This window comes from Lathyrus oleraceus, chromosome 2 (assembly GCF_024323335.1).
Source record: "Lathyrus oleraceus cultivar Zhongwan6 chromosome 2, CAAS_Psat_ZW6_1.0, whole genome shotgun sequence".
Lineage (NCBI taxonomy): Eukaryota > Viridiplantae > Streptophyta > Magnoliopsida > Fabales > Fabaceae > Lathyrus > Lathyrus oleraceus.
Window position 1 is genome coordinate 330233635 of NC_066580.1, and position 27791 is coordinate 330261425.

Consider the following 27791-nt stretch of genomic DNA (forward strand, 5'->3'; position numbering starts at 1 on the left):
CCTCTTTTATGCCTCATGAAGTTTGGAGTTGTATCTGGCAGATCCTTTAGGTGGAAATCAGAGATATCTATGCCTTCATCCTTCAGACCATGTAGATAATGGAGAATTGCCTCTCGGGGCTCTTCCTTTGAGAACAGATATAGACCATTTGGAATTTTCCTCTGATCTTTTAAGGCATCCCAAGAAGTGTCCAGAGTAGGTCTAGCGTTGACCTTCTCCAGAATCCCCATGCTCTTCAGATTCTTGGCGTTTATGGGCTTTCCAACGTCGATTGCCACATCCTCCATGAGTCTGTGCTTTAATAGATGATCCACCATCTGACTTTCAATCAAAAAGTCGGAGATTAATCTTCCCAGAGGGATGTAGGTTCTGGGCTTCATGTGGTTTCTGGTATCCCGCACAGAGTCTCTGAGGTACTTGAACAGAAGTGCTGGAAGGCATAGCTTCAGACCCTTGTGAATGCAGTACAGAATGCATTTTTGGTCTTTGTTGATGTAATCTGAGGAGTTTGACGTTGGGCGATGATGGATTGTACCCATAATGATCTTCAGCCAAACCCGGAGGTTCTGAAGTGGTTCCTTGTTCTTTGAGGGGTTGCCTTTTGCATTTTGTTTGAAGATTGTTGGGTTGATTTCTTGAGATATGTATTTTGCCCTGGGGTTGATGTTGTAGATTCTTCTGCCGCCATCCTTTTCCATACCCAGAAGTGCAGCAATAGCCTTCTCAGTTATCACGATCTTTACTCCCAGAACATAGGAGACAATGAAGTGATCGTCAGCGTCTGCAAATCTCCAGAATTCCTTCACAAGATTTGGGTAAACTGGACCATAGAAATGTTTAAAGTAGGTTCCCCAACCTTGTTTGTGAGGTTCTTCAGTGAGGTCTACGCCATTTCTTCTCATGTTATCAAAATCCACCAAGGATTCACATAAAACTTCCAGTTTATCAAAGGGCGTTGCAAGATGGATATGGGGCTCACGATCGAGAATGTGAGGCTCCTTGTAAATTTGGTGTTGTAGTTACGCCTGTGACCGTTGGAGTAGGGTTGCTGGTGCTTTGAACTTGATCACTTGAACCCATTTGCTGAGAGTAGTTGAATACAGCTTGTTGTTGAGCATCCATGATGTTGATGAAGAACTGAGATGAAGATGAAGAACTGCTTGCAGAAATGCCTTGAGAGAACTGAGGTTTGAAGAGTGAGTGAGAGTGAAGTGTGTGCAAGGTGGGAAATGAGTGTTTAAATACCCAAAATAGGGCGCATGCAAAATGACACACAAATCAGAGTTTTAGCACAAAAACCAAGTTAGCACGTTTAGAGGGAGAAATGATTATAGCTCATAAATGATGTCTAATCCCAACAGTCAGCACACTGATCGAGGAGATCTCAAGAGACAGTTCCTTGATTACTGCTGGACAGCTGTCTAGAAGTTCCAAGGTCAGACGCAAGACACTCCATGTGTTTTGATTTATCTGATCTTCAGGAATACCAAAGGATTGGTTCCTGGAGATTTCCAACTCAGATAACTTCTAACTGGGTAGAAGTATCAGAGTCAGAGTCCATTTGTTTATGTCAGAGTCTCATTTAACAACCTCAGAAGCACATTTTATTTAGGGAAGTTTTGAATGTTCAGATTTTCTAAGATAGAGAGGAATCTATCTTCAGCTAAGGGTTTAGTAAAGATATCTGCCCATTGATGATCTGTATCAATGAACTTCAATGTTACTATCCCTTTCTGAACATAGTCTCTAATAAAATGATGTTTTATTTCAATGTGCTTAGCTCTGGAGTGCAAAATGGGATTTTTACTTAAACAAATGGCAGCAGTACTATCACAAAAGATAGGAATGTTACTCTCGAAGATTTGCAGATCTTCTAACTGATTCTTCATCCAGAGCATCTGGGTGGTGCACAGAGATGCTGAGATGTATTATGCTTCTGTCGTGGATAGTGCGATAGTTGATTGTCTTTTACTGGCCCAGGATATCAGGTTGTTTCCCAAGAGCTGACAATTTCCAGATGTGCTTTTTCGTTCCAATCTGTCTCCTGCGTAATCTGCACCATAATAACCAGAGAGTCTATACTCTGACGTTTTCTCATACATCAGGCCCAGGTTAGGAGTTCCTTTCAGATATTTGAGAATTCTCTTAACTGCTTTTAAGTGAGGTTCTCTAGGATCTGATTGAAATCTGGCACAGAGACAAACACTAAAGAGAATATCAGGTTGAGTAGCAGTCAGATAGAGGAGGGAGCCTATCATACCACGATAGAGCTTCTGACAAACCTTTTTACTGATTTCCTCTTTTTCAAGAATGCATGTTGGATGCATGGGAGTCTTTGCAGGGTTGCATTCAGCCATGTCAAATTTCTTCAGAACATCTTTGATGTATTTGTTTTGATGAACGTACGTGACTTCTGAAGTTTGGTTAATTTGAATTCCTAGAAAGAACTTTAGTTCTTGCATTAAGCTCATTTCAAATTCTTCCTGCATTAACTCAGAGAATTCTTGACCAACAGAGGCGTTAGCTGAACCAAAAATGATATCATCAACGTATATCTGGCATATCATGAGATCATTGTTAAGGTTTTTACAGAAGAATGTGGAGTCAAATTTCCCTCTGATAAATTTATGTTCCAGAAGAAAGTTACTTAAACGTTCATACCAAAGTCTGGGAGCTTGTTTAAGTCCATATAAAGATTTTTTAAGTTTAAAAACATGTTCTGGATAATTTGGATTTTCAAAACCTGGAGGTTGGTTGACATACATTTCTTCTGATATATAACCATTAAGGAATGCGCTCTTGACATCCATTTGATACAATTTTATAGAATGATTTATAGCGAAGGATACAAGAAGACGAATAGATTCTAACCTGGCGACTGGAGCAAAGGTTTCATTGTAGTCAATACCTTCTTGTTGACTGTAACCTTGAGCCACCAGTCGAGCTTTGTTTCTGACGACTTCTCCTTTCTCATTCAGCTTGTTTCTGAATACCCATCTGGTTCCGATAACATGAGTGCCTCTGGGCTTAGGAACAAGATCCCAGACATCGTTCTTTGTGAATTGATCTAGCTCTTCTTGCATGGCTAGAACCCAATCGTTATCTTGAAGTGCCTCATCACAGGACGTAGGCTCGATCAGAGATACTAGTCCCAAAGGAGTTTCTTCAGAGGTCTTGAAGGTAGACCTGGTTCTGACAGGTTCGTCCTTGTTACCCAGAATCAACTCTTCAGATATGTTGAGGCGACTTTTAACTTTCTTTGGGATTATTGGAAGGTTAATTTCTTCAGGATGTTGAATGGCAGTTGCTTCTGGAGCTTTGTCAGGCCCTGCAAGAGTGATTTCCAAATCTGCAAAGTTCTCGACTAGCTTTGACTTTTCAGGATCAAGCTTATCGTCAAATCTGACATGAATTGATTCTTCCACAATTTTGGTTTCTGTATTGTATACTCTGTAGCCTTTAGAGCATTCTGAGTATCCTAACATAATACCTTTCTGTGCTTTGGAATCAAACTTGTTCAGATGTTCTTTAGTGTTTAAAATAAAGCAGGAACATCCAAAAGGATGAAAATATGAAATGTTTGGTTTTCTTCCTTTACACAGTTCATAGGGAGTCTTTTCTAGAATAGGTCTTATGGAGATTCTATTCTGAATGTAACACGCTGCATTTACAACTTCGGCCCAAAAGTGCTTAGCCACATTAGTTCGGGCCATCTCTTGGAGTGTCCTATTCTTCCTCTCTACAACTCCATTTTGTTTTGGAGTTCTAGGGCAGGAGAAATCATGGGATATTCCATTAGAGTCAAATAATTCCTCAAAAGATTTGTTTTCAAATTCCCCACCATGATCACTTCTGACTCTTAGAATTTTAGAGTCAAATTCTTTTTGCACTTTGGAACAAAAGCTAGTGAATACAGAGTGAGACTCACTCTTGTGCTTTAGGAATTTCACCCATGTCCAGCGACTGACATCATCAACAATGACTAGTCTATACTTCTTTCCATTCACTAATGTTGTTTTCATAGGACCAAATAAATCAATATGAAGAAGTTCCAGAGGCTTAGAGGTAGTAACAATAGTTTTCTTTTTGGAAGATGTTTTTGAAAATTTTCCTTTCTGACATGCTTCACATAGAGCATCTGAAGAGAACTTCAGCTTAGGTAGGCCTCTGAATAACTCGAGTTTATTTAGCTGGGATAATTTCCTCATGCTAATGTGGCCCAAGCGTCTATGCCATACCCATTGCTCTTCGTGAACGGACATCAGACATTTCACATTTTGTTCTTTTAAATCAGAAGGATTTATTTTATAAATATTGTTTTTCCTCTTGCCTTTGAATAAGACAGAACCATTGTTTTGATTTATGGCTTTACATGTTTTTTGATTAAAGATTACATCATAACCGTTATCACTTAATTGACTTATGGATAACAGGTTATGCATTAATCCTTCTACGTAAAGGACATCAGATATAGAGGGAAGAGTACCATTACCAATAGTTCCGGAGCCTCTGATCCTTGCTTTCTGATCTCCTCCGAAGCCTACGAATCCAGCGTCTTTAAGTTCCAGGCTTTGGAACATAGACTTTCTTCCCGTCATGTGTCGCGAGCATCCAGAGTCCAGGTACCATGACTGGTGTTTGAACTTTGCTGCATAAGATATCTACAACATAAACAATATTATCTTTTGGTACCCAGAATCTCTTGGGTCCTTTATGATTAGTTTTCCCAGAGTTTCTTATTACTTTGGGTTTTCTAGCATTTTCAAATTTTTGTTCTTATGTGTGTGTATAGTGATTTGAAAATGGAGATTTAGGTTGGTCACTAGTAGAAGTTTTATCTTCCTTAGGATCATACCCAATTCCTTTTCTATTGTTCTGACTGACTCCATAAATCATGGATGCCATTACACTCCTTCCTATCCCACTTTTCAGAAACTTTTGAAAGGCTTTTTCGTATTTATAAATTATCGTGTTTGAAGTTTGTGGAGCTTGAGATAACACTTCTTCCAGTTTTAAACAATTTTTCTTTGCTGCATCTCTTAGTGATGTTAAAACTTTGTTTTCATCTTTTAGTTCTAGAATTGTCATCTCAAGTTTTCCACATTCTTCAAATTTTTCTTCAAGACATCCTTTTATTGCTTTAAATTTTTGTTTTAGTTTCTGATATGAGCTAAGAGTTTCAGACAAGCATGATTCTAGGTCAGATCGAGAGAGTTCAGAAAATACCTCTTCTGATTCAGATTCTTCATCTGACGTGTTCCTGGATGTGGTAGCCATGAACGCCACATTTGCCTGTTCATTAGAGTCAGATTCAATATCATCCCAGGTAGCCATTAATCCTTTCTTGGTTCTGAGGGAATTTTTCTTAAAGCTTTCTTTTCTGGAACTGTCTTTCTTTAACTTGGGACATTCATTCCTGTAGTGACCTGTTTCTTTACATTCATAACAAGTAACATCTTTGTTAGTTTTACCTTTTGAGGTTGATTCTGATCGATCCCCTTTGGGTTTTGGTCTCCTGAAGTTATTGTTCCTCTTTTTCCAGAGTTGTTTAACTCTTCTGGTTAGAAGGGACAATTCTTCTTCATCATCAGAATCTTCCTGTTCAGAGTCATTAGCATCTTCTGTTTCGGCCTTGAAGGCTTTGTTTCTGTCAGATTTGTGTTTTTCAGATCTGGACTTTAATGCTACAAAATTGTTCTTCTTCTGAGGCTCATCTTCCTCTAGTTCTATCTCATGACTTATGAGTGAACTGACAAGCTCTTCAAGACTGATATTGTTCAGATCCTTTGAAAGCTTTAAGGCAGTGACCATGTGTCTCCACTTCTTTGGCAAGCTTCTGACTATCTTTTTGACATGGTCTGCAATTGTATATCCTTTGTCTAGAACTTTGAGACCTGCAATAAGAGTTTGGAATCTAGAGAACATTACCTCTATGGCTTCGTCATCCTCCATTTTGAAGGCTTCATATTTCTGGATTAGATCCAAAGCCTTTGTTTCTTTGACCTGAGAGTTTCCTTCATGAGTCATCCTCAGGGAGTCGAGTATGTCTTTAGCTATTTCCCTGTTGGTAATTTTTTCATACTCGTTGTAAGATATGGCATTGAGAAGTATTGTTCTGGCTTTGTGATGATTCTTGAATTCTCGCTTCTGATCGTCTGACATCTTACTTCTGGGAACTTCAACTCCAGTATCTGTTATAGGAGGTTTGTATCCATCTGTGACAATGTCCCAGAGATCAGCGTCATAGCCTAGAAAGAAGCTTTCAATTCTATCTTTCCAATAATCGAATTTCTCTCCATCAAAGACAGGAGGCTTAACATTGTAACTGTCTCTTTCATTTTTGTGGGCCATAGTTTTTCTCGTTCTGGATCTCTCTACACTGTTAAGTGTTTGATTAAAAAATCAATAACAGAGCCGAAGCTCTGATACCAATTGAAGGTGAGAAAAACAAGAAAGGGGGGGTTTGAATTGTTTTGGAAAATAAGCGCTTTTTCAGAATAAGAACACACAGGATTTTATACTAGTTCGCTTATAACACAAAGCTACTCCAGTCCACCCGGCCAAGGTGATTTCGCCTTAAAAAAGGACTTAATCCACTAATCTTGAAAGATTATTACAACCAACGTCTAAGAGAAAGATCTCTTAGTCCTCCCAAGTATACAGACTACGCAGAGTCACTTGAGGATAAAAATCAATTTAGAAAAAGAAGAAAGTAATCTAAAGTGCTTCTAAGATAAAGCAAATATTACAGCAATTAGAGCAAGCAGGTGATTTCACGTTTGAGCAACAACTTCGTGAAATACTAATAGAGAGAGTAGAGTTTTTCTGTGCGTTCAGGTGTGTCTCTCAATGAGGTTCGCCGTCCTTTATATAGTGGTGAAAGGACCGTTGTAGTGATGGCAGATATTTTGTCTTGATATGAGTTTAATGCCATAACATCTATGTTTCTTGCCAAAACAAGTTTGTCTCCCTGAATAACTTCTTTCCAAATATATTTTCTTTCCATTTGAAGTTGTAGTTCCCGTTGTCGCGGCGGGATTTTTCACGAGATTAAGTATTGATTGAACTTAACCCGTTTGAAAAATATTTTAAATGCAAGAGTCGCCACCGTCTTTTATTTTATCCAAAAAGAGGAAGGGAAAAATAACGATAAATCCCTTTAGAGTTACAGGTTCGGGGGTTGGTTATGCAAAGGGGAGGTATTAGCACCCTCTACATCTGTGGTACTCCACAGGAACCTTTTTGCTTATGTTTATGTGAATGCTTTGCTTTTTTCGCTTTGATCGTTTGATTGGGGAGATGAGAAAAGAGCTTGATTTTATTGTTTTTGGACTCGATAAAGTCGTAGACTTCATGCCTACGTATCTCCAAGGCGCAATGGAGAAATCAGAATCCACGTAGTTCTCCCAAAAGAAAAGGGGAAAGTCTGTTTTGTTGATTTTAGATTGGCGTGTCTTGCCATCTCTTGCTCGACCTAGGCGGGAGGCTTCGAGACTGACACGTCCTTTTGAAAATATTTTTAAACTAAAAAGCCAAAGCTGGCAAAAGATTTGAATGAGCCTAAACCCTGAAACAATACATAAATGGGCTCATTATAAGGAAGCCCAAGAGTAAGCTTGTGAGTGTGTGAAAAGGGTTTCTTAAACGGCGACCGTTGGAATCGTATCGGGTTTCTCTTTTTTGGATTTTTCGATTTTTTAACATAAAACGTGAACAATACGATTAAACACACAATACAGAACATAAAAAAATGCGAGAAAGTAAATTATTACAACACAGTTAGCTATGAATAGTTAGTATTACGAATAGTTAGTGGAGTTAATCGAGCTGAAACTGAAACGAAACGGTTAGTAACAACATAAACAAATATAAAAAAAAAAAATAATATAAACATTTACTTTAGACAAAATAAACATTTGATATAAATAAACATTTAATTAAAATAAACATTTAAACAAATAATTAATTTAACCAACATTTAAATAAAACATATATGCAAAATAATAATAAAAGATAAACAATATTTAGTAAACAAAAGTAATATATATATATATATATATATATATATATATATATATATATATATATATATATATATATATTTATTTAGATATATAGTAGACAAAAATAATATATATATATATATATATATATATTATATATATATATATATATATATATATATATATATATATATATATATTTAGATAAATAATATATTAAAACACTTGTCGGCAAGCCGGAACTTTGCCGATTTCAGAGATAAGTGAAGAATATTACCTTGTGTGAAGAGGATGAACTTCTGATCGTCCAAATGATCGACCGAAAGTTGGAAACCGTCACCGACGCAGTGCTGGCTGCCTTCGTGAGTACCTGACTTCAACGTCGCTTTTGATCGGTGAAATGACGCCGGAATGAAATGAACCTTGGATATTTGTGATCTGGACTCAACGAACTTCAAAGATATGAAATCGGTTTTGTGTTTCGGTGAATAATCGGGACGATTTTGGGTTACCGAAAATGAAGAACAAGTGAAATACGATAATGCTTTTGAAAAAATATTTCTTTTCAATTCTCTGTTTCTCTCACCACACGTTTTTTCTTACTGATCCCCTCCTTTCTTCCTTACTAACCACATCTATATATATATATATTTAGATTACTTAAACAATAAGAAACCTAAAAAATATCTAACATAAATTAATAATATATATTTAGATTACTTAAACAATAAGAAACCTAAAAAATATCTAACATAAATTAATAATATATATTTAGATTACTTAAACAATAAGAAACCTAAAAAATATCTAACATAAATTAATAATATATATTTAGATTACTTAAACAATAAGAAACCTAAAAAATATCTAACATAAATTAATAATATATATTTAGATTACTTAAACAATAAGAAACCTAAAAAATATCTAACATAAATTAATAATATATATTTATATATTATATAATAATAATAATAATAAACTAATATAATATTAATCCTAATTAAATAAACTAATTAACAACTAAACACAATTAATATTAAGCACAAATAATATTAAACGGCACACGATTAAAATACGATAAAATCGAGCGACACGAACGCGATAAAAATGATGACAATTTGCACAGCAAAACAGACAAATTGATAAAACCAATAAACCAGTAAACCGATAAACCAGTAAAATCAACAACACGACTCAAACAGACTCGATTGAATCACACGGCACAACACGTAATTAAATAAACATCCCTAGGCATTAAAAATCAACACGACATCACGAAAACGCTGACAAACACAATCACAGATAATCGGACAATACGAAAACTCTAATATATTCGAAATACAGTCAAAATACCGACAAACAAACAATTAAATAGATAAAAACGCACAAAACCTAATCGAAGCGATGCCACGCACAAAAGAGATAAGCGAGATAAATACGAGGCAACGATATCGGCCAGGTTTTGCTAAAACAACGAAATACAACACGGTAAGCAACGAAAACACACAAAACCTAATCAAACCAGTTGTCACTGGAAGTTTAAGAAATTGAGATGAATACGAGACAACGAGATTAATCAAGATGTGGTCAACAAAGCCAAAGTCAAATTTTGGGGTGCGACACCCGTTACTCTTTCTGGATAAGGAAATGTTTCGTCAGAGTCTACGTTACTCTGTTAATCTGAGATCTGAGATGTGACATCAGAGCTTCTGATAGTCCTGTTCTATTAGATCCTCAGCGTTGATTCAAGAGGAAGTTGAGAGCTTCTGACATTCTGCTATATTGTTTTGCTCAGAGTCAGAACTTCTAAAGCATGCTTCTTCTTCAGATGTTTCTGATCTTCTGGTACTTTGTATCTGATTCGATTCTGTATCTGATAAAGCGATCAGATTCCTTTGTTCTTGTTCAGAGTCCTGCACACTTAGAGAAATTTCGTTAGAGTGCCATTTTTGGTTTCATCCTTTGTTATCATCAAAATCCTAGAATCTGTTGTAGGAAATTTTTTGTTCTTACACTAACCTTGAAACACTTCTAAGATACGATTATAACACCATTCCCTATAAACAACGAAAAAATACATAGTTTTCTACCATTAACTACATAACTCTAATTTTTTACTTTCACTATGATAATAGGTAGGCATGAGTGTTTGAATCCTTGGCGAGAACATTAATTAATAAAATTATTTTTCCTATTAATTAAAATTAGTCCTATATAACCTTTAGATAATAACACCCATTCACGCAAAGAACAATCAAAATGGTTCCCATTGAGTATAATAGATGTGAGGGGTGTTATCACCTTCCCCTTGCATAACCGACTTCCTTACTCGTTTCTCTTCTCCTTGGGTTTTATTGATATTTTTTATTTCTTTTAGAATAAATATAATTAAATGGCGATTCTGTGGTATTTTTTGCGGTGCAACCGCTGGACACTCTGTTAGGGAGTCCCTAAGTAGGTTAAGCTTAGCTTTGTTTGTTTTCTTTGCATGTTTGGGTGTTTATATTTATCGCTTTACTTGATTTATCTTTATTTTATTTTATTGCATCTCTACTACTTTATATTCATCATATCTAGATATCATTTATATTCTCTATCGTGGGTTGGGATTCATGATGTTACATGAGAGAAAATCTCTATACCCGAGCTGGAGTATACACACATGATAGTAAGTGGTAGAGTCGTGTTTACCTCCTTGATGTTGTGTCTCGATAATCGACAACACGAGACGCCACACTAAGAGTAGATCCTTTTTGGAGCATCATTGTTTTACGATTCATTCATTTCAAGCAGTGGTATTCAAAATTGGTCTATGACTCTAGGGACCTTTTTAGGAATCTCCTTATTTGAAGAATAGTACCTACCTGTGAGAAGATATGTGTTTTCAGGAAACCCAAGACTCTAAATACCTCAAATATCATGAATATGTCGGACCTTCGAACCTGCATTGAGAAATATATACAAATTAATCAGAGTATGTCGAACCTTTAAATTAATGGATGTTGCGTACATGTTTGAATTTAGTCTACATGAAAATCATTTATAGCATGTGCATAATTTTTATGGTAATCCACAATCATCCAGTCATAGTAAAGTATTCAGTTATGGAAAAATCCGACATATGAAGCACTTTCCAATATAAACCCAGGGAACCCAAGCTAGATGAGTTAAAAAAGCTTGGAGATCACTTGGTTGATGATCACATGGATACTTTCAAGAAGGCTTATGGAAACTTACTCAGTATTTTGCTTACCAAGGAGTACATTGACTTGATCTTCACATTTTCACACTTCTATGACCTTGCTCTGCACTGTTTCACATTCCAAGATTTCTTACTTGCTCCTACTTTGGAAGAGTTTGCTTATATGTTGCCTATTTCAATCAAGGATCAAGTTACATTCACAGGCTTTGATGGTCTTCCAGTGTCTGCACTGATAGATCATGTTCTTCATCTAAAAAAGGAAGTGGTTGAGTCTAACATCCGTACCAAAGGTAACACAAGAGGATTTCCTTCAAAGTTTATGATTGGGAAGGCTACCACATTTATAGATAATGGAAGATGGGATGCTTTATATGCCATATTTTCTCTCCTCGTCTATGGGTTGATACTGTTTATGAGCATTGAAGGCTTCTTTGATAAATCTTATGTCAACATATTCCTACCCGTGAATCTCGTTCCCACACTTCTGGTTGATGTCTATTTCTCCCTCCATTGGAGAAACAAGAAGAAGGGTGGAGTGATAAAATGTTATGTTCCTTTACTTTATAAGTGGCTACTGGCTTAATTACCAAGGAAATAACCCTTTGCTGTAATGTGGGAGCTTTGAAATAGTCTCAAAGGTTGATGTCTCTAAACATAGAGGACGTAGTATGGTACAATTGCGACTATGATGGGATACAGCCCATATTTATTTGTGGTTACTTTCATAATGTTCATGTCATTGGTACTAAGGAGGTATTAACTATAATAATGTTCTTTCATTGTGTCAACTTGATTATCCATTGAAGGAAAAACCTGAAGATAGTCTATTGGAAGACTTTGTGTTAGTCGAAGGGGATAATGATCCTGAATTGCTGAAACGGATACGTCGTACATGGGGAAAGGTACACCTCATAGTGAAAGAGGAACTTGGAAAGAAAAATTGCATTGCTATGGAACCTTACACTGATTGGATGAAGGTAGAAGTCAAAATTGTCAAGCTTTCATACCCTTGGGAACCTTCCATAAGCCTTAAGCCTCCTAGACCTTCTATTGTTCATGTTTCACAAGTGGACAAGCTTAAGGACACTATCAAGCTTTTGGAAAAATGAGAATGTAGATCTATGATCTGATCTAGGTAGACTCACTCAAGAAAAGGAAGTCATGAAGATCAAAATCAACAAGATGAGATAGTGTGTGCTAAAAGTTGTTGAAGTTGCTTAAGATGGCCAAAACAAGCGAAGGAAGGTCGCTGAAGCTCTTAAGGGTGCCTATGTTTGCCTCTCTACAAAGAAATAGCAACTTGCAGAGACCCAATATTATGCTAGCAAAGTGGTGACCATTTGGAACCAAACTATGAAATCTCACGAAGAGATGGAGGAGAGATATGAATCCTAACTCAAAGAACTCAGAGACAAGTTAAAATATTACAGTAAAAGCAATGTCTGCTCCACATAACAAACATGAAGTTAGATGTTTCCTTGGATGATTGGATTACATCTCCATGATCATCTCACACATGTCTGCCACATGTGAGCCTAATTTCAAGTTGCTTCGAAAGGATCAAGAAATTGAATGGAACTCCGATTGTCAAAAGGCTTTTGAGAAGACAAAACATTACTTGCAAGAGCCTCCAATCTTGATTCCACCTGTCCCAGGAAAATGATTAATCATGTATCTAATTGTGCTTGAAGAGTCAATGGGATCCGTGTTAGGGAAATATGGTGAACCTGGTCAGAAGTAACATGCTACTTACTAATTGAGTAAAGAGTTTAACGATTGTGACAGCAGATATTCACTCTTGGAGAAAACATGTTGCACTTTAGCATGGGCCGCTCGTCATTTGAGGTGGTATATGATTTGTCATACTACTTTGTTGATATCAAAGACGAATCAAATAAAGTATATCCTTTAAATACCTAGCTTGACTGGAAAACTTTCCCGTTGGAATATGCTTTTGTCTGAGTACGACATCTATCATGTAACCTAGATGGCTGTGAAAGGGACTATGTCAACAATGTACCTTTCACATTATCCGATTGGGATATTATGGTGATAAAATATTGTGAGATCCTAGGACCTATGGAAGGACCTGAACTAGGATCTCAATGGAAGCTCGCGTTCAATGGTTCCTCCAACTACAGTGGTCATGGTGTGAGAGTTGTTCTAATGAACCCAAAATGTGTTATACTCCTTTCACAGTGAGAGTGTGCTTTGACTGTACAAACAATGTCGTTGAGTATGAAGCTTGTATTCTTGGTATTTAATCTGTAATTGACCTTCAAATCAAGATTCTCGAGGTGTATGGAGACTCAGCCTTGGTGATCTAGCATGTTAAAGGTGAATGGGAAACCCATGATGTTAAAGTGAACATGTACCACGCATATGTTGTGAAGTTGATGGAATATTTTGATGGTATCACTTTCCATCATATCCCAAGAGTAGAAAATCATGTGTCTGATGCTCTGGAAATGTTAGCATTAATGCACAAGCGTACTGTCAATTGATTGAAGAAGAAACTGATGTTAAATCTTGGTTTCATGATATCAAGCACTATCTGCAAAGTTAGGAGTATCCAACAAATACATTGTTGTATAAGAAAACTCTGAGAAAGTTGTCGTCCAAATTATTCTTAAGCAATGATGCACTCTACAAAAGAAACCACAACATGGTTCTGCTCAGATGCATGGATTGACACAAAGCAGACATGTTGATCTAGGAGATCCATGAAGGATCCTTTTAAAACCATGCTAATGGGAATACCATGTGTAAGAAGATCTTGAAGGCCTGTTATTACTGGTTGACCATTGAATTGTTAGCTCCAATTTCGATGCCTGATATGGATTAAGGGAATTAAATAAGGAAGTAAAGTTTCTTGTGAAGAAATTGAATGTTTCGAAAAAATTATACAGTTTGAAATTCTAATTGAAGATACCTTGATACAAGGGTAAAAATGTTGTGTGGACTTAGAAATGTTTCTAGCAGTTGGGAAATAGAAGTATCACTAACGGCAGTTTGAAAAAGGATTTGAATTCAAATAAGGGAGGGAATTCTTTGTTCTTATCCAACTGTTGGGCATACGTGGGGCATGGTGGGCGGTCGCGCACATGCAAAGCGCCACTTGTCTCAATCTGGTGAATAGGCCGTTAGAACCAGTTATTTTGATTGGTATAATTAGGAGGTCTTATTGTTCGGATCAGGGCATTCAAGATTGTACAAATTCTTCAACTTACCCAAGGTACCAGTGTGTAGAGAAAGTGTAAATTGAGAAAATGTATGTTTGTTGCCGAACCATGTTTTTATTCAAAGTAATTTAATCAATCTTTCCTTTTCTTTTCAGAAATTTATCTTCTTAGCCATTTACTTTCTAGCACTTTCCTTGCTTTCCATGCGTTATATTTCCTTTATATTCTTTAACAAGTTATCTGAGTATGAACCTTGTGGAAGTGTTTATCATTCTTCAGATTTCGCCCTAAAAACAATTAGCACATGTACTAAGATCAATCTGATCGATCCTGTAAGTAACCAAAATATTTTCAATTTGGAAGATCAACGGTTGTTTACCAATTTTCACGGTAAACAAATTGGCACGCTCAGTGGGACAATGCTAACTATTTTGAAAAAAAAAGTAATTTTTTCTTCATTTTTATTAGTTGTTGTTGTTCAATCATCTTTCTCCTTTTGAAAAATTCGTTGTATGTTATTGAGAAGTGGTAAAGTAACCACCACCAACGAAGATAGCCAAAGAGGAATATACACGAGGGAAATGGTAAATTCAAACCAGCCAGATAGTGCGAATCCTCAGAATATGTCAACTAATAATGGAGAACCACCCCCATTTTCTTCGACGGGGGGACCAAGGGTTCTATCTGTTGGTGTAAGCCCTAAAGGCCAATACTTTTGGTACTTGTATCGAATTATTTATTAATAATAAAAGGTTTTTTCTTTATTATGTTTGTTTAATAAAGTCGCTAGAATATCTAGTCCGTTTAATGTATCAAGTGTGACGTAATCATGAGAGCCCATTAAACATAAGGACACTATTCTTAAAGTATCCGTAGTCGAGCTTTGTTGTGAAGTGGGATAACATTAAAGCATTAAGACTATTATGTATATAGACTGATGATCACATCTCATGGATCATGGATAAGGAGTTATCAAGTCTTAAACATAAGTATGAATATTTAGAGTAATATTTATACTGGATGGACCCGCTATGAGAATACTATATAGAATGTTATGCTAAGTGTCATAAGTTATTCTCATGGTGATAATGGTGTATACCACCCTTTGACCTGAAGCAACTATGGACCCTAGATGTAGAGTCGAGTGCCTTATTGCTGATCAAACATTGTCTGTAACTGGATGACCATAAAGAGAGTTGATGGGTACTCCACGAAGCAAGCTGAGGGACATGAGTGACCTAGATGGAATTTGCCCATCCTGCGTAACAGGATAAATGTCTACGGGCCCAATATTGAACTAGACAAGGATGACACGGTCTATGCCTTGTGTTCAATATAGACATAGGGGCAAAAGGGTAATTGTACACATAAGTATTATCACAAAAGGATTTGTCAGATCACATGACATTTTCGTGTCTTGGGTAGCAGTGATGTGTTGCTAGATACCGCTCACTGTTTATTATGTTAAATACGTGATTTAATATAATTGCCAATGCCACGAAAACTTACAAGGTCACACACAAAAGGACGGATTGATGAGAGATAGAGTAACTAAGGAACACCGTAAGGTACGACACACTTAAGTGAATTATAGAACATCGTAAGGTACGGCGTACTTAAGTAGAATACGAAATATGGTAAGGTATCACGCGCTTAAGTGATTTTGGCATATTATAAGATATGGGCCACATACACTTAATTGGGCTTTTTAGCTTACAGCCCATACAAGTGGTTTTATAAATAGAATCCTTGTGTAGAAGCATTTGTGCAGTTGCAATTTCGTTTCTCTCTCTCTCTCTCTCTCACTCAAAGCCTTCATTCGTAGCAGCTAGCACTAAGATTGAAGGAATTTGTTCATGTGGACTGAGTAGAGGCGTTGTCACCATTCAACCTTCGTGATCGCTTCGTAGATCTCCATCAAAGGTTTCAATCGCCACAAGAGGTAATGATTCTATCACTGATCATGCCCATTCGTAAGGATCACTAAAGGAGATTTTTTTTATTTCTGCTGTGTTTTTTGTCGCTCTTCTCCCTCACTAACAACCGTTTTGAACCTATAGTGTCAATGGCAAGTTTTATGCCTACACATTCGATTGCCCACACAGGGCCTATCCTATGTTTTACTGGGCCAAGGGGCCCTTCAAAACCTCCCCCACCTATATGGACTTATGTGTTTAGACCTTTTTTGCCTCCAGGGTTTTCAATGTCGTTAAGTGGTCGAGGTCAACCCTATGGAATGCCAAATATGATGATGGCAAACTTACAAAGCGCCCCTCGAGTATTTTTAGAACTTGTAATTGTAAGAACAAAATTAGTTCTATAATAGAATTCCAGAATTTTGATGATAAGAAAGGATGAAACCAAAAATGGCACCCTAACAAAAATTCTCTAAGTTTGCAGGACTCTGAACAATAACAAAGGAATCTAATCATTTTATCAGATACAAACTCTGATCAGATACAATGTATTAGAAGATCGGAAGCATCTGAAGAAGAAGTGCTCTCCAGAACTTCTGACTCTGAGCAAATCAAGACAGCAGAAAGACCAGAAGCTCTAACCTTCCACTGGACTCAGTTCTGATGATCTAAAAGACCAGTACTCTTAGAAGCTCTGACGTAACCTCAACATAATCTCCGGTTGTCACAGAAACTCCGAGATAACAAAGACTCTGATGAAGATTCTCCAAATCCAGAAAGAGTAACGGAAAGAACTTCAAATGGAAAGAAAGAATTTTTAGAAAGAAGTTATTCAGGGAGACAAATTGGTTATGGCAAGAAACACAGAAGTAATGACATTGAATGCTCATCAAAGGCAAATATTATGTCACCACTCCAACAGTCCTTTCACCACTCTATAAAGGACATCATACTTCAGTGGGAGACACAACAACGCACAAAAAATTCTTTACATTCTCTCGTAGTTTTTCAAGAGTTGCTCCTCATACGTGAAAACACTTGCTAGTTTACTCTGCTGTAATATTTGCTTACCTGTAGAAACACTCTCATTACAATTCTATTATTGCTAAATTGCTTTTGTTCCTCAAGTGACTTTGCGTAGTCTGTATACTTGGTAGGACTAAGAGATCACTCTCTAAGACGTTTGGTTGTATTAATCTTTCAAGATTAGTGGATTAAGTTCTTTTTGAAGGCGAAATCACCTTGGCCGGGTGGACTGGAGTAGCTTTGTGTTATAAGCGAACCAGGATAAAATTCTGTGTGTTCTTACTTTTGAAAAAGCTTTAATTTTCTAAAACAATTCAAACCCCCCCTTTCTTGTTTTTCTCACCTTCAGTTGGTATCAGAGCTTCGGCTCTGTTATTGATTTTCTAATCAAACACTTAACAGTGTAGAGAGATCCAGAACGAGAAAAAATATGGCCAACACCAATGAAAGAGACAGTTACAATGCTAAGCTTCTAGTCTTTGATGGAGAGAAATTCGATTACTGGAAAGATAGAATTGAAAGTTTTTTTTCTGGGCTATGACGCTGATCTCTGGGACATTGTCACAGATGGATTCAAACCTCATGTAACAGATGCTGGAGTTACCGTTCCCAGAAGTAAAATGACAGATGATCAGAAGCGCGAATTCAAGAATCATCACAAAGCCAGAATGATACTTCTCAATGCCATATCTTACAATGAGTATGGAAAAATCACCAACATGGAAACAACTAAAGATATACTCGACTCCCTAAGGATGAATCATGAGGGAAACTCTCAGGTCAAAGAAACAAACGCTCTGGCTCTAATCCAGAAATATGAAGCCTTCAAAATGGAGGATGATGAAGTTGTAGAGGTAATGTTTTCTAGATTCCAAACTCTTATTGTAGGTCTTAAAGTGCTAGACAAAGGATACACAACTGCAGACCATGTCAAAAAGATAGTCAGAAGCTTGCCAAAGAAGTGGAGACCCATGGTCACAACCTTAAAGCTATCAAAGGATCTGAACAACATCAGCCTTGAAGAGCTTGTCAGTTCACTCAGAAGTCATGAGATAGAACTGGAGGAAGATGAGCCTCAGAAGAAGATCAAGTTTGTAGCATTAAAGTCCAGATCTGAAAGGCGCAAATCTGACAGAAACAAAGCCTTCCAGGCCGAAACAGAAGATACTGATGACTCTGAACAGGAAGATTCTGACGATGAGGAAGAATTATCCCTCCTGACCAGAAGAGTAAAAAACCTCTGGAGAAAGAGGAATAATAACTTCAGGAGACCAAGACCCAGAGGGGACCGATCAGAATCAACCTCAAAAGGTTAAACTAACAAAGATGATACTTGTTATGAATGTAAAGAAACAGGTCACTACAGGAACGAATGTCCCAAGTTAAAGAAAGACAGCTCTAGAAAAGAGAGCTTCAAGAAAAATTCCCTCAGAACCAAAGAGGGACTGATGGCTACCTGGGATGACAGCGAATCTGACTCATAAGAATCAGACTCTGATGAACAGGCTAATGTGGCACTCATGGCTACCACATCCAAGAACACTTCAGATGAAGAATCTGAATCAGAAGAGGTATTTTCTGAACTCTCTCGATCTGACCTAGAATCATGTCTGTTTGAAACTCTCAGCTCATATCAGAAACTCAAACAAAAATTTAAAGCTATAAAAGGCGTTCTTGAAGAAATATTAGAAGAATGTGGCAAACTTGAGATAACAATTTTAGAACTAAAAGATGAAGACAAAACTTTGACATTAGAAAGAGACGCAACAAAGAAAAATTGCTCAAAACTTGAAGAAGCGTTATCTCAAGCTCCACAAACTTCAAACACAATAATTTATAAATATGAAAAGGATTTTCAAAAGTTTCTGAAAAATGGGATAGGGAGGAGTATAATGGAATCCATGATTTATGGAGTCAGTCAGAACAATAGAAGAGGAATTGGGTATGATCCTAGTGAAGATAAAACTTCTACTAATGACCAACCTAAATCTCCATTTTCATATCACTATACACATACACAAGAGAAACAATTTAATAATGCTAGAAAACCCAAAGTGTTAAGAAGCTCTGGGAAAACTAATCACAAAGGACCCAAAAGACTCTGGGTACCAAAGGATAAGATTGTTTATGTTGCAGATATCCTATGCAGCAGAGTTAGGACACCAGTCATGGTACCTGGACTCTGGATGCTCGCGACACATGACGGGAAGAAAGTCTATGTTCCAAAGCCTGGAACTTAAAGATGCTGGATTCGTAGGCTTCAGAGGAGATCAGAAAGGAAGGATCAGAGGCTCCAGAATTATTGGTAACGATATTCTTCCCTCTATATCTGATGTGTTATATGTAGAAGGATTAATGCATAACCTGTTATCAATAAGTCAATTAAGTGATAACGGATATGATGTAATCTTTAATCAAAAAACATGTAAAGCCATAAATCAAAACAATGGTTCTGTCCTATTCACTAGCAAGAGGAAAAACAATATCTATAAAATAAATCTTTCTAATTTAAAAGAACAAAATGTGAAATGTCTGATGTTTGTTCACAGAGAAATGGGTATGGCATAGACGCTTGGGCCACATTAGCATGAGAAAATTATCTCAGCTAAATAAACTCGAGTTAGTCAGAGGTCTACCTAAGCTAAAGTTTTCTTCGGATGCTTTATGTGAAGCATGTCAAAAAGGAAATTTTTTAAAAACATCTTTCAAAAAGAAAAATATTGTTTCTACCTCTAAGCCTCTAGAACTTCTTCACATTGATTTATTTGGTCCTGTGAAAACAGCATCAGTCAATGGAAAGAAGTATGGACTAGTCATTGTTGATGATTTCAGTCGCTGGACATGGGTAAAATTCTTAAAGCACAAGAGTGAGTCTCACTCTGTATTCACTAGCTTCTGTTCCAAAGTGCAAAACGAATTTGACTCTAAAATCATCAGAGTCAGAAGTGATCATGGTGGGGAATTTGAAAATAATTTTTTTGAGGAATTATTTGACTCTAATAGAATATCCCATGAATTCTCCTGCCCTAGAACTCCACAATAAAATGGAGTTGTAGAGAGGAAGAATAGGACACTCTAAGAGATGGCCAAAACCATGATCAATGAAACAAATGTGGCTCAACACTTTTGGGCTGAAGCTGTAAATACAGTATGTTACATTCAGAATAGAATCTCCATAAGACCTATTCTGGAGAAGACTCCCTATGAACTGTGTAAAGGAAGAAAACCAAACATTTCTTATTTTCATCCTTTTGGATGTTCCTGTTTTATTTTAAATACTAAAGAACATATGAACAAGTTTGATTCCAAAGCACAAAAAGGTATTATGTTAGGATACTCAGAACGCTCTAAAGGCTACAGAGTATACAATACAGAAACCAAAATTGTGGAAGAATCAATTCATGTCAGATTTGATGATAAGCTTGACCCTGAAAAGTCAAAGCTAGTTGAGAAACTTGAAGATCTGGAGATCACTCTTGCAGGTTCTGACGAGAAGATTAAATCTCCAGAAGCAACTGCCATTCAAACTTCAGAAGGAACTAAATCCCCAATAATCCAAAAGAAAGCTAAAAGTCGCCTCAAGGTATCTGAAGAGTTGATTCTGGGAAATAAGGACGAACCTATCCGAACTAGGTCTACTTTCAAGACTCTTGAAGAAACTCCTCTGGGACTAGTATCTCTGATCGAGCCTACTTCCTGTGATGAGGCACTTCAAGATAGCGACTGGGTTCTAGCTATGCAAGAAGAGCTAGATCAATTCACAAAGAACGACGTCTAGGATCTTGTTCCTATGCCCAGAGGCACTCACGTTACCGGAACCAGATGGGTGTTCAGAAACAAGCTGAATGAGAAAGGAGAAGTTTTCAGAAACAAAGCTCGACTGGTGGCTCAAGGTTACAGTCAACAAGAAGGTATTGACTACAATGAAACCTTTGCTCCAGTCGCCAGGAATTCAAATCAATCAAACTTCAGAAGTCACGTACGTTCATCAAAGCAAATACATAAAAGACATTCTGAAGAAATTTGAAATGGATGAATGCAATCCTGCAAAGACACCTATGCATGCAACCTGCATTCTTGAAAAAGAAGAAGTCAGTCAAAAGGTTTGTTAGAAGCTCTATCGTGGTTTGATAGGCTCTCTTCTCTATCTGAGTGCTACTCGTCCTGATATTCTATTTAATGTTTGTCTCTGTGCCAGATTCCAATGAGATCCTAGAGAAACTAATTTCACAGTAGTTAAAAGAATTATCAAATATCTGAAAGGAACTCCTAACCCGGGCCTGATGTCTGAGAAAACATCATAGTATAGACTATCTGGTTTTTGTGGTGCAGATTACGCAGGAGATAGAATGGAACGAAAAAGTACATCTGGAAATTGTCATCTTCTGGGAAAGAATCTGATATCCTAGGCCAGCAAAAGACAACCAAACATATCCCTGTCCACTGCAGAAGCCGAATACATCTCAGCATCACTGTGCACCACTCAGATGCTCTAGATGAAGAATCAATTAGAGGATCTGCAAATCTTCGAGAGTAACATTCCTATCTTCTGTGATAATACTGCTGCCATTTGTTTAAGCAAGAATCCTATTTTACACTCCAGAGCTAAGCACATAGAAATCAAACATCATTTTATCAAACACTATGTTCAGAAAGGGGTAGTAACATTGAAATTCATTGATTCTGATCATCAATGGGCTGACATCTTTACTAAACCCTTAGCTGAAGTTAGATTCCTCTTCATCCTAAAGAATCTAAACATTCAAAATTTCCCTGAATAATATGTGCCTCTGAAGTTGTAAAACGAGATTCTGATGTAAACAATATGGATTCTGCATCTGACTCAGATACTCCTACCAAGTTAGAAGTTATCTGAGTTAGAAATCTCCAGGAACCAAGCCTTTGGTATTCTTGAAGATCAGATAAAGAAAACACGTGGAGTACCTTGCGTCTGACCTTGGAACTTCTTGTCGCAACCTGAAAAATACAGTGCGCGAAAAAAACAACCGGCGAAAGAAAATGACAGAAGAGTCGCCACCGTGCGTTATTCATCCCAAAGGAGGGAAAGGAAACGCTCGAAGTAAACCTTAAAAAAGGAAAGGAAAAGACAAGGTCTCGCAACGAAATCTTGGGTTCGGGAGTCGGTTATGCGAAGGGAAGGTTTTAGCACCCCTACGCATCCATAGTACTCTACGGGATCCACTTTTGTGGTTCTTGTCTAAAGGGTGTGGGTTTACCTAATGTGTTTATTTACTAAAAAAGTTTAAGAGAAATGACTCGCGCGGATGTCGCGTCCACTGCATACGTATCTCATCTGAATATGAGAATCAGAGTCTTCGTAGCTCGGCTGATCTATGGGTTGGTGGGTGTGTTCTCGCTAAGACATCGCGTCTTATGCCTACGTATCTCATCTGGAATGAGAATCAGAGCAAGCCGTAGTTCGGCTAACTACGGGGGTTATGGATTGGGTTTTGGACGAACAACGTTACTACGCAATCTACCGGATGCTCGACCTTTGGAGACTTACTCGCCTGTAGTAGAAGGAGATAACATGTTGCTTTGGGTTTTAGGGTTTGTTTGCGTTGTAGGAACGCACATGCAAAAAGGAAGTCCTAGGCGAAGAAACATTGCTACCTTAATTGGCATGCAAACGGGAGACTATCTGAAGCCTCGTGTCCCATGGGGAAGCGATCACACCATACAAAACATGTATCTTAAAGTAAAATGCCACCAAGGGGCTCAAACATTGCCTCCTATCGAGGTCTTCCAGCTAAGGAAGCGATAAAGTACGAGACAAGGGAAAAAATTACCACACGGATAAAGATCCGAAGTTACAGCAATTAAAGGATTAGTAACCCTGAGATCTCTCCAGCTAGACCATCAAAGAAAATCAGTCAATACGAGTAATCAGAATAAACCTCCGGATGGTATCCCTGCAAGAATATGTGAGCCCTCACGAAAACTCAACAGAAAGGTTAGACAAACAAGATGAAATCCAAGGAAAAACAATGCCATGGAAACACAAGACAGGTTAGAACAAAACAGAACAAAAAGCAAATACTGTCACGTTCGCGACTGATTCGCCTAGCGAAGCTTCACTACAGGCTCGCCTAGCGAAATGGCTAGCGAAGGCCTGCGGGTTTTGGATTCCTCCTTGATAACAGTTCGATCTCTATGATCCGAAACCCTGTGGTATCCATCTCATAAACGAAAACGATTAAAACATTCAAGGTATTGTTACACATTCATGCCTATTGGAACCCGTGGGCAAAACCTGATATTACCTCATACATTCATAATATTCAAATTCAAGGCGTAAAGTAATAGGAACAAAGGGATACCTGATGAGAGAGACTGATTAAGATTGAATGGTACGGCTGGACCTGCGAAGTAATACTAGGGTTTGTGTGAGGCGGAGTGAACTTCTCAGAGCTGCCTGAAGGTTGCTGCAGAGTAGTTCCTAGGTCTCTTTTTCCAATCTCTGGTCTTTTCTGTTCAGCCAGTGTTCAGGGTTTATTTCATTGACCACTTTGGTATTTATAGACCAAATTTCGCAGCTTGTGGGCTTTGAATGAGGACAGCTCAAGCCCAAGACTTTTTTGTTATGTTCTGCAATACGCGCCCTTCGCCCAGCGAAGGATCTGCTCGCCTAGCGAGCATGTCAGGACTCTTCGCTAGGCGAAACATCTGCTCGCCTAGCGAGCATGACAGCTCAGCAGCAGATTCTTGCTTCTTCAGACTTGGTGATTTGCACGGTGAATGGGCCCCATTTGGACCTGTTGGTAGTACCTCAAGTCTTTTCCTTGTGTTGACTGACCATCTATATAGAACCCACAAAGTGTCCTGGATGATGTCCGAGCTTCTTGGAGCTAATTCCGATTGACATGATGCAATGTGGTATGAAATGCTAAATGACCTAAAAAGTGAATGCATGAATGAGGAGGGCAAATTTTGGGGTGTTACAGCTGCCCCTATTCAATCAACTGGAGACCCGGAAAGAAGATGGCAGCGGCTTTCGTGCTTTCGAGGTATCAAGGGATTGAATACAATAAAAGCCAAAAAATTTGCACTGAAGTGAAGTGAAGTAACAATGCCTGTCAGAATCGGCAAAGAGGTGGTCTTGAAAGAAGAATCCGTCTGGTACGGTGAAAGTCCGTCTGAATACCGACAAGGAATGTTAAACTAGATACCAAAATAAATGGTAACACAGAAATAACCATGGCCTGAATGCCGCTCATCAGTCTGAATACTGGAAATGACTTCGATCTGAACATCGGGAGATATGAGATTATTAATATCGGTCTGAACACCGAGAGGCTAGCCTGAATGCCACAAGCTGCGTCGACCTGAACGTCGGAAACTTCTTCGATCTGAACGTCGGGAAATTGGCCTGACCGCCACTTCGGTCTGAATACCGGAAACTGGCCTGAACGCCACTTCGATCTGAATACCGGAAACTGGCCTGAACGCCACTTCGGTCTGAATACCGGAAACTGGCCTGAATGCCACTTCGGTCTGAATACCGGAAACTGGCCTGAATGCCACTTTGGTCTGAATACCGGAAACTGGCCTGAATGCCACTTTGGTCTGAATACCGGAAACTGGCCTGAATGCCACTTCGGTCTGAATACCGGAAACTGGCCTGAATGCCACTTCGGTCTGAATACCGGAAACTGGCCTGAATGCCACTTCGGTGTGAATACCGGAAACTGGCCTGAATGCCACTTCGGTCTGAATACCGGAAACTTCATGTCCATCAGCATCGGCAGAAATAGGGAACGATAATAGAGGCGGCGCATGGGCCAATGACACTTGCTAGGGATAACAAAGGTAAGTCATGAACCATCTTCAGTCTGAGTACTGGAAACAACTTCTAGCTTATCACTTGGGATACCAAGAATGTTTTATGCTTACATGCGTATGTTTGAATTTTTCAATGGCGTAATGCTCCATGAAAATGGAAATGCTACGCGATTTGGAAGGATGCAATGCAATATGATTCTACATGCAGGGATGCGAAATGCTGGGTAGAATGCCAAGCTGAGGCAAGGGGATCTGCTGGGGAAATGATCACCATCCTTTGGGCTCTAGCAAGGCTGCTGGGGATGCACAGCGCAAAGAAATATGTGGGGCAATGACCCGCCACACGATGTTCTAGCAATGATGAAATGCCGAGATTCTGACTGGGGAGAGAACGACACTGAAAACCTGCTATTGGGGAAAGCGATAGTGGTTCTGGAAACCACGATCTGCGAGAGATGACTCCGCAGGGGAAGCAAACACTGATACGGTACAGAGGTTCTACTTCAAGGAAAGAAACCATGGATCTGGCATTGGGATTATCGATCTGGCCTCGAACTCTAAGGAGAAGCCACTTCTATTGGGAAGATACAGTCTGGCACTGTCAACTCCGCTGGGGATATACAATCCGGCACTGTCAACTGTACTGGGGAGTGTATGAAACAAACGCTTGGGGAAGTACAGTGGTGAGAACCTGCTGGGGATTGAAGAATCCAACACTCTGATCAGCTCTGCAGGGATAAGACACCGGATTCGTCTGTTGGCGACTTCACTGGAGAAGATATTCACGATCATCTACAGGGGATTTTAATGAAATGCCCCGAAGGTATCTGTTTTGAATAGACGATCCAAAGCACTTAAAACTTATAGCAATTTTAAATGTTTATTAAACATGTACCTGTAAAGCCCTTATGTGTCATGATGCAATGTTTATCAAAAATTCGGACATCATTTTTGCAAACAAAACAGTAAAATGAAAATGGAAACAGAGATATGCTGAATAACATGATTTTGTTGATTGAATGGCCTCTGAATAGGCATTTACATCAGGAAGCAATCCCTGAAAGAGGTAATCGCATAAAAGATAAAAATAGAAATTAATCTAATGGCAATGTGAAATGGATTTCTATTGGGTTCCAATTCTGCTATGACTTTCCCTTCTTCAAGATCCTCCAGATGATCAGCCTTCTGAAAAGGTGATTGGACTGTTTCCTACCTTTCGAAAATTTCCAGTTATCGACATGAGATGAGATTCAGAACTAACTCAGAACGCAATCATTCGCTTAATCCCTAACTTTTGCCTGGATCGCCCTTTTCAGGTTTTCAATCCACCGGGATACCCATTTTTGCATAAGTTGCCTTTTCAGGTTTTCAACTTACCGGGTGTACGATCTTTTCATTTTTAATCCCTAATTTTTGCCCGAACCTTTTAATTTTCTTGGTTCATCGGGATGCCCATTTTTGCCTGGACTATTCTTTTTACTGTCCAGCGGGTCTATTTTATGCGAAGTATTTTTTAACTGCGTCTGAGTTCACAGGGGAAGTGAAGTTTTCACCATCCATAGTTGCAAGCATTAAGGCCCCACCATCAAAAACCTTGGTGACAATATACGGTCCATCATAGTTAGGAGTCCACTTGCCCCTGTGATCTGTCTGAGGAGGAAGGATCTTTTTCAACAGTAAATCTCCGACTTGGAAACAACGAGGACGCACTTTCTGATCAAAGGCTCTCTTCATCCGACTCTGATACAACTGCCCATGACAAATGGTTGCCATTCGCTTCTCTTCGATAAGACTCAACTCATTGAACCTTGTCCGAATCCATTCGGCTTCGTCTAACTTGACATCCAGCAGGACTCTTAGAGAAGGAATCTCCACTTCAACAGGTAGGACTGCTTCCATACCGTACACAAGGGAGTAAGGGGTTGCCCCAATCGACGTACGTACTGAAGTACGGTATCCGTGCAAGGCGAAGGGTAGCATCTCATGCCAATCTCTGTACGTGACGACCATCTTCTACACAATCTTCTTTATGTTCTTATTTGCCGCCTCAACAATGTTGTTCATCTTAGGGCGGTAAGGGGAAGAATTATGATGCTGAATGTTGAAGTTCTGACACAACTCCTTCATCATTTTGTTGTTGAGATTAGAACCATTATCAGTAATGATTCTTTCGGGAATCCCATAGTGACAAATGATTTCTTTCTTGATGAAACGGGCAACCACATGTCTGGTGACATTCGCGAACGACGCTGCTTCGACCCACTTGGTGAAATAGTCGATGGCAACAAGGATGAAGCGATGCCCATTGGAAGCAGTCGGCTCAATCTTTCCAATCATGTCAATGCCCCACATAGCAAACGGCCACGGCGAAGTCATCACATTCAGAGGATTTGGCGGCACATGCACCTTATCAGCATAAATCTGGCATTTATGACACTTCCGAGCATATTTGAAGCAATCTGATTCCATGGTCATCCAATAATAACCCGCTCTCAACAATTTCTTAGCCATTGCATGTCCGCCGGCATGAGTACCGAAGGAACCTTCATGAACTTCCTGCATTAACATGTCCGCCTCATGTCTGTCCACGCATCTGAGCAAAACCATGTCGAAGTTCCTCTTATACAGCACATCGTCTTTGTTCAAGAAGAAACTG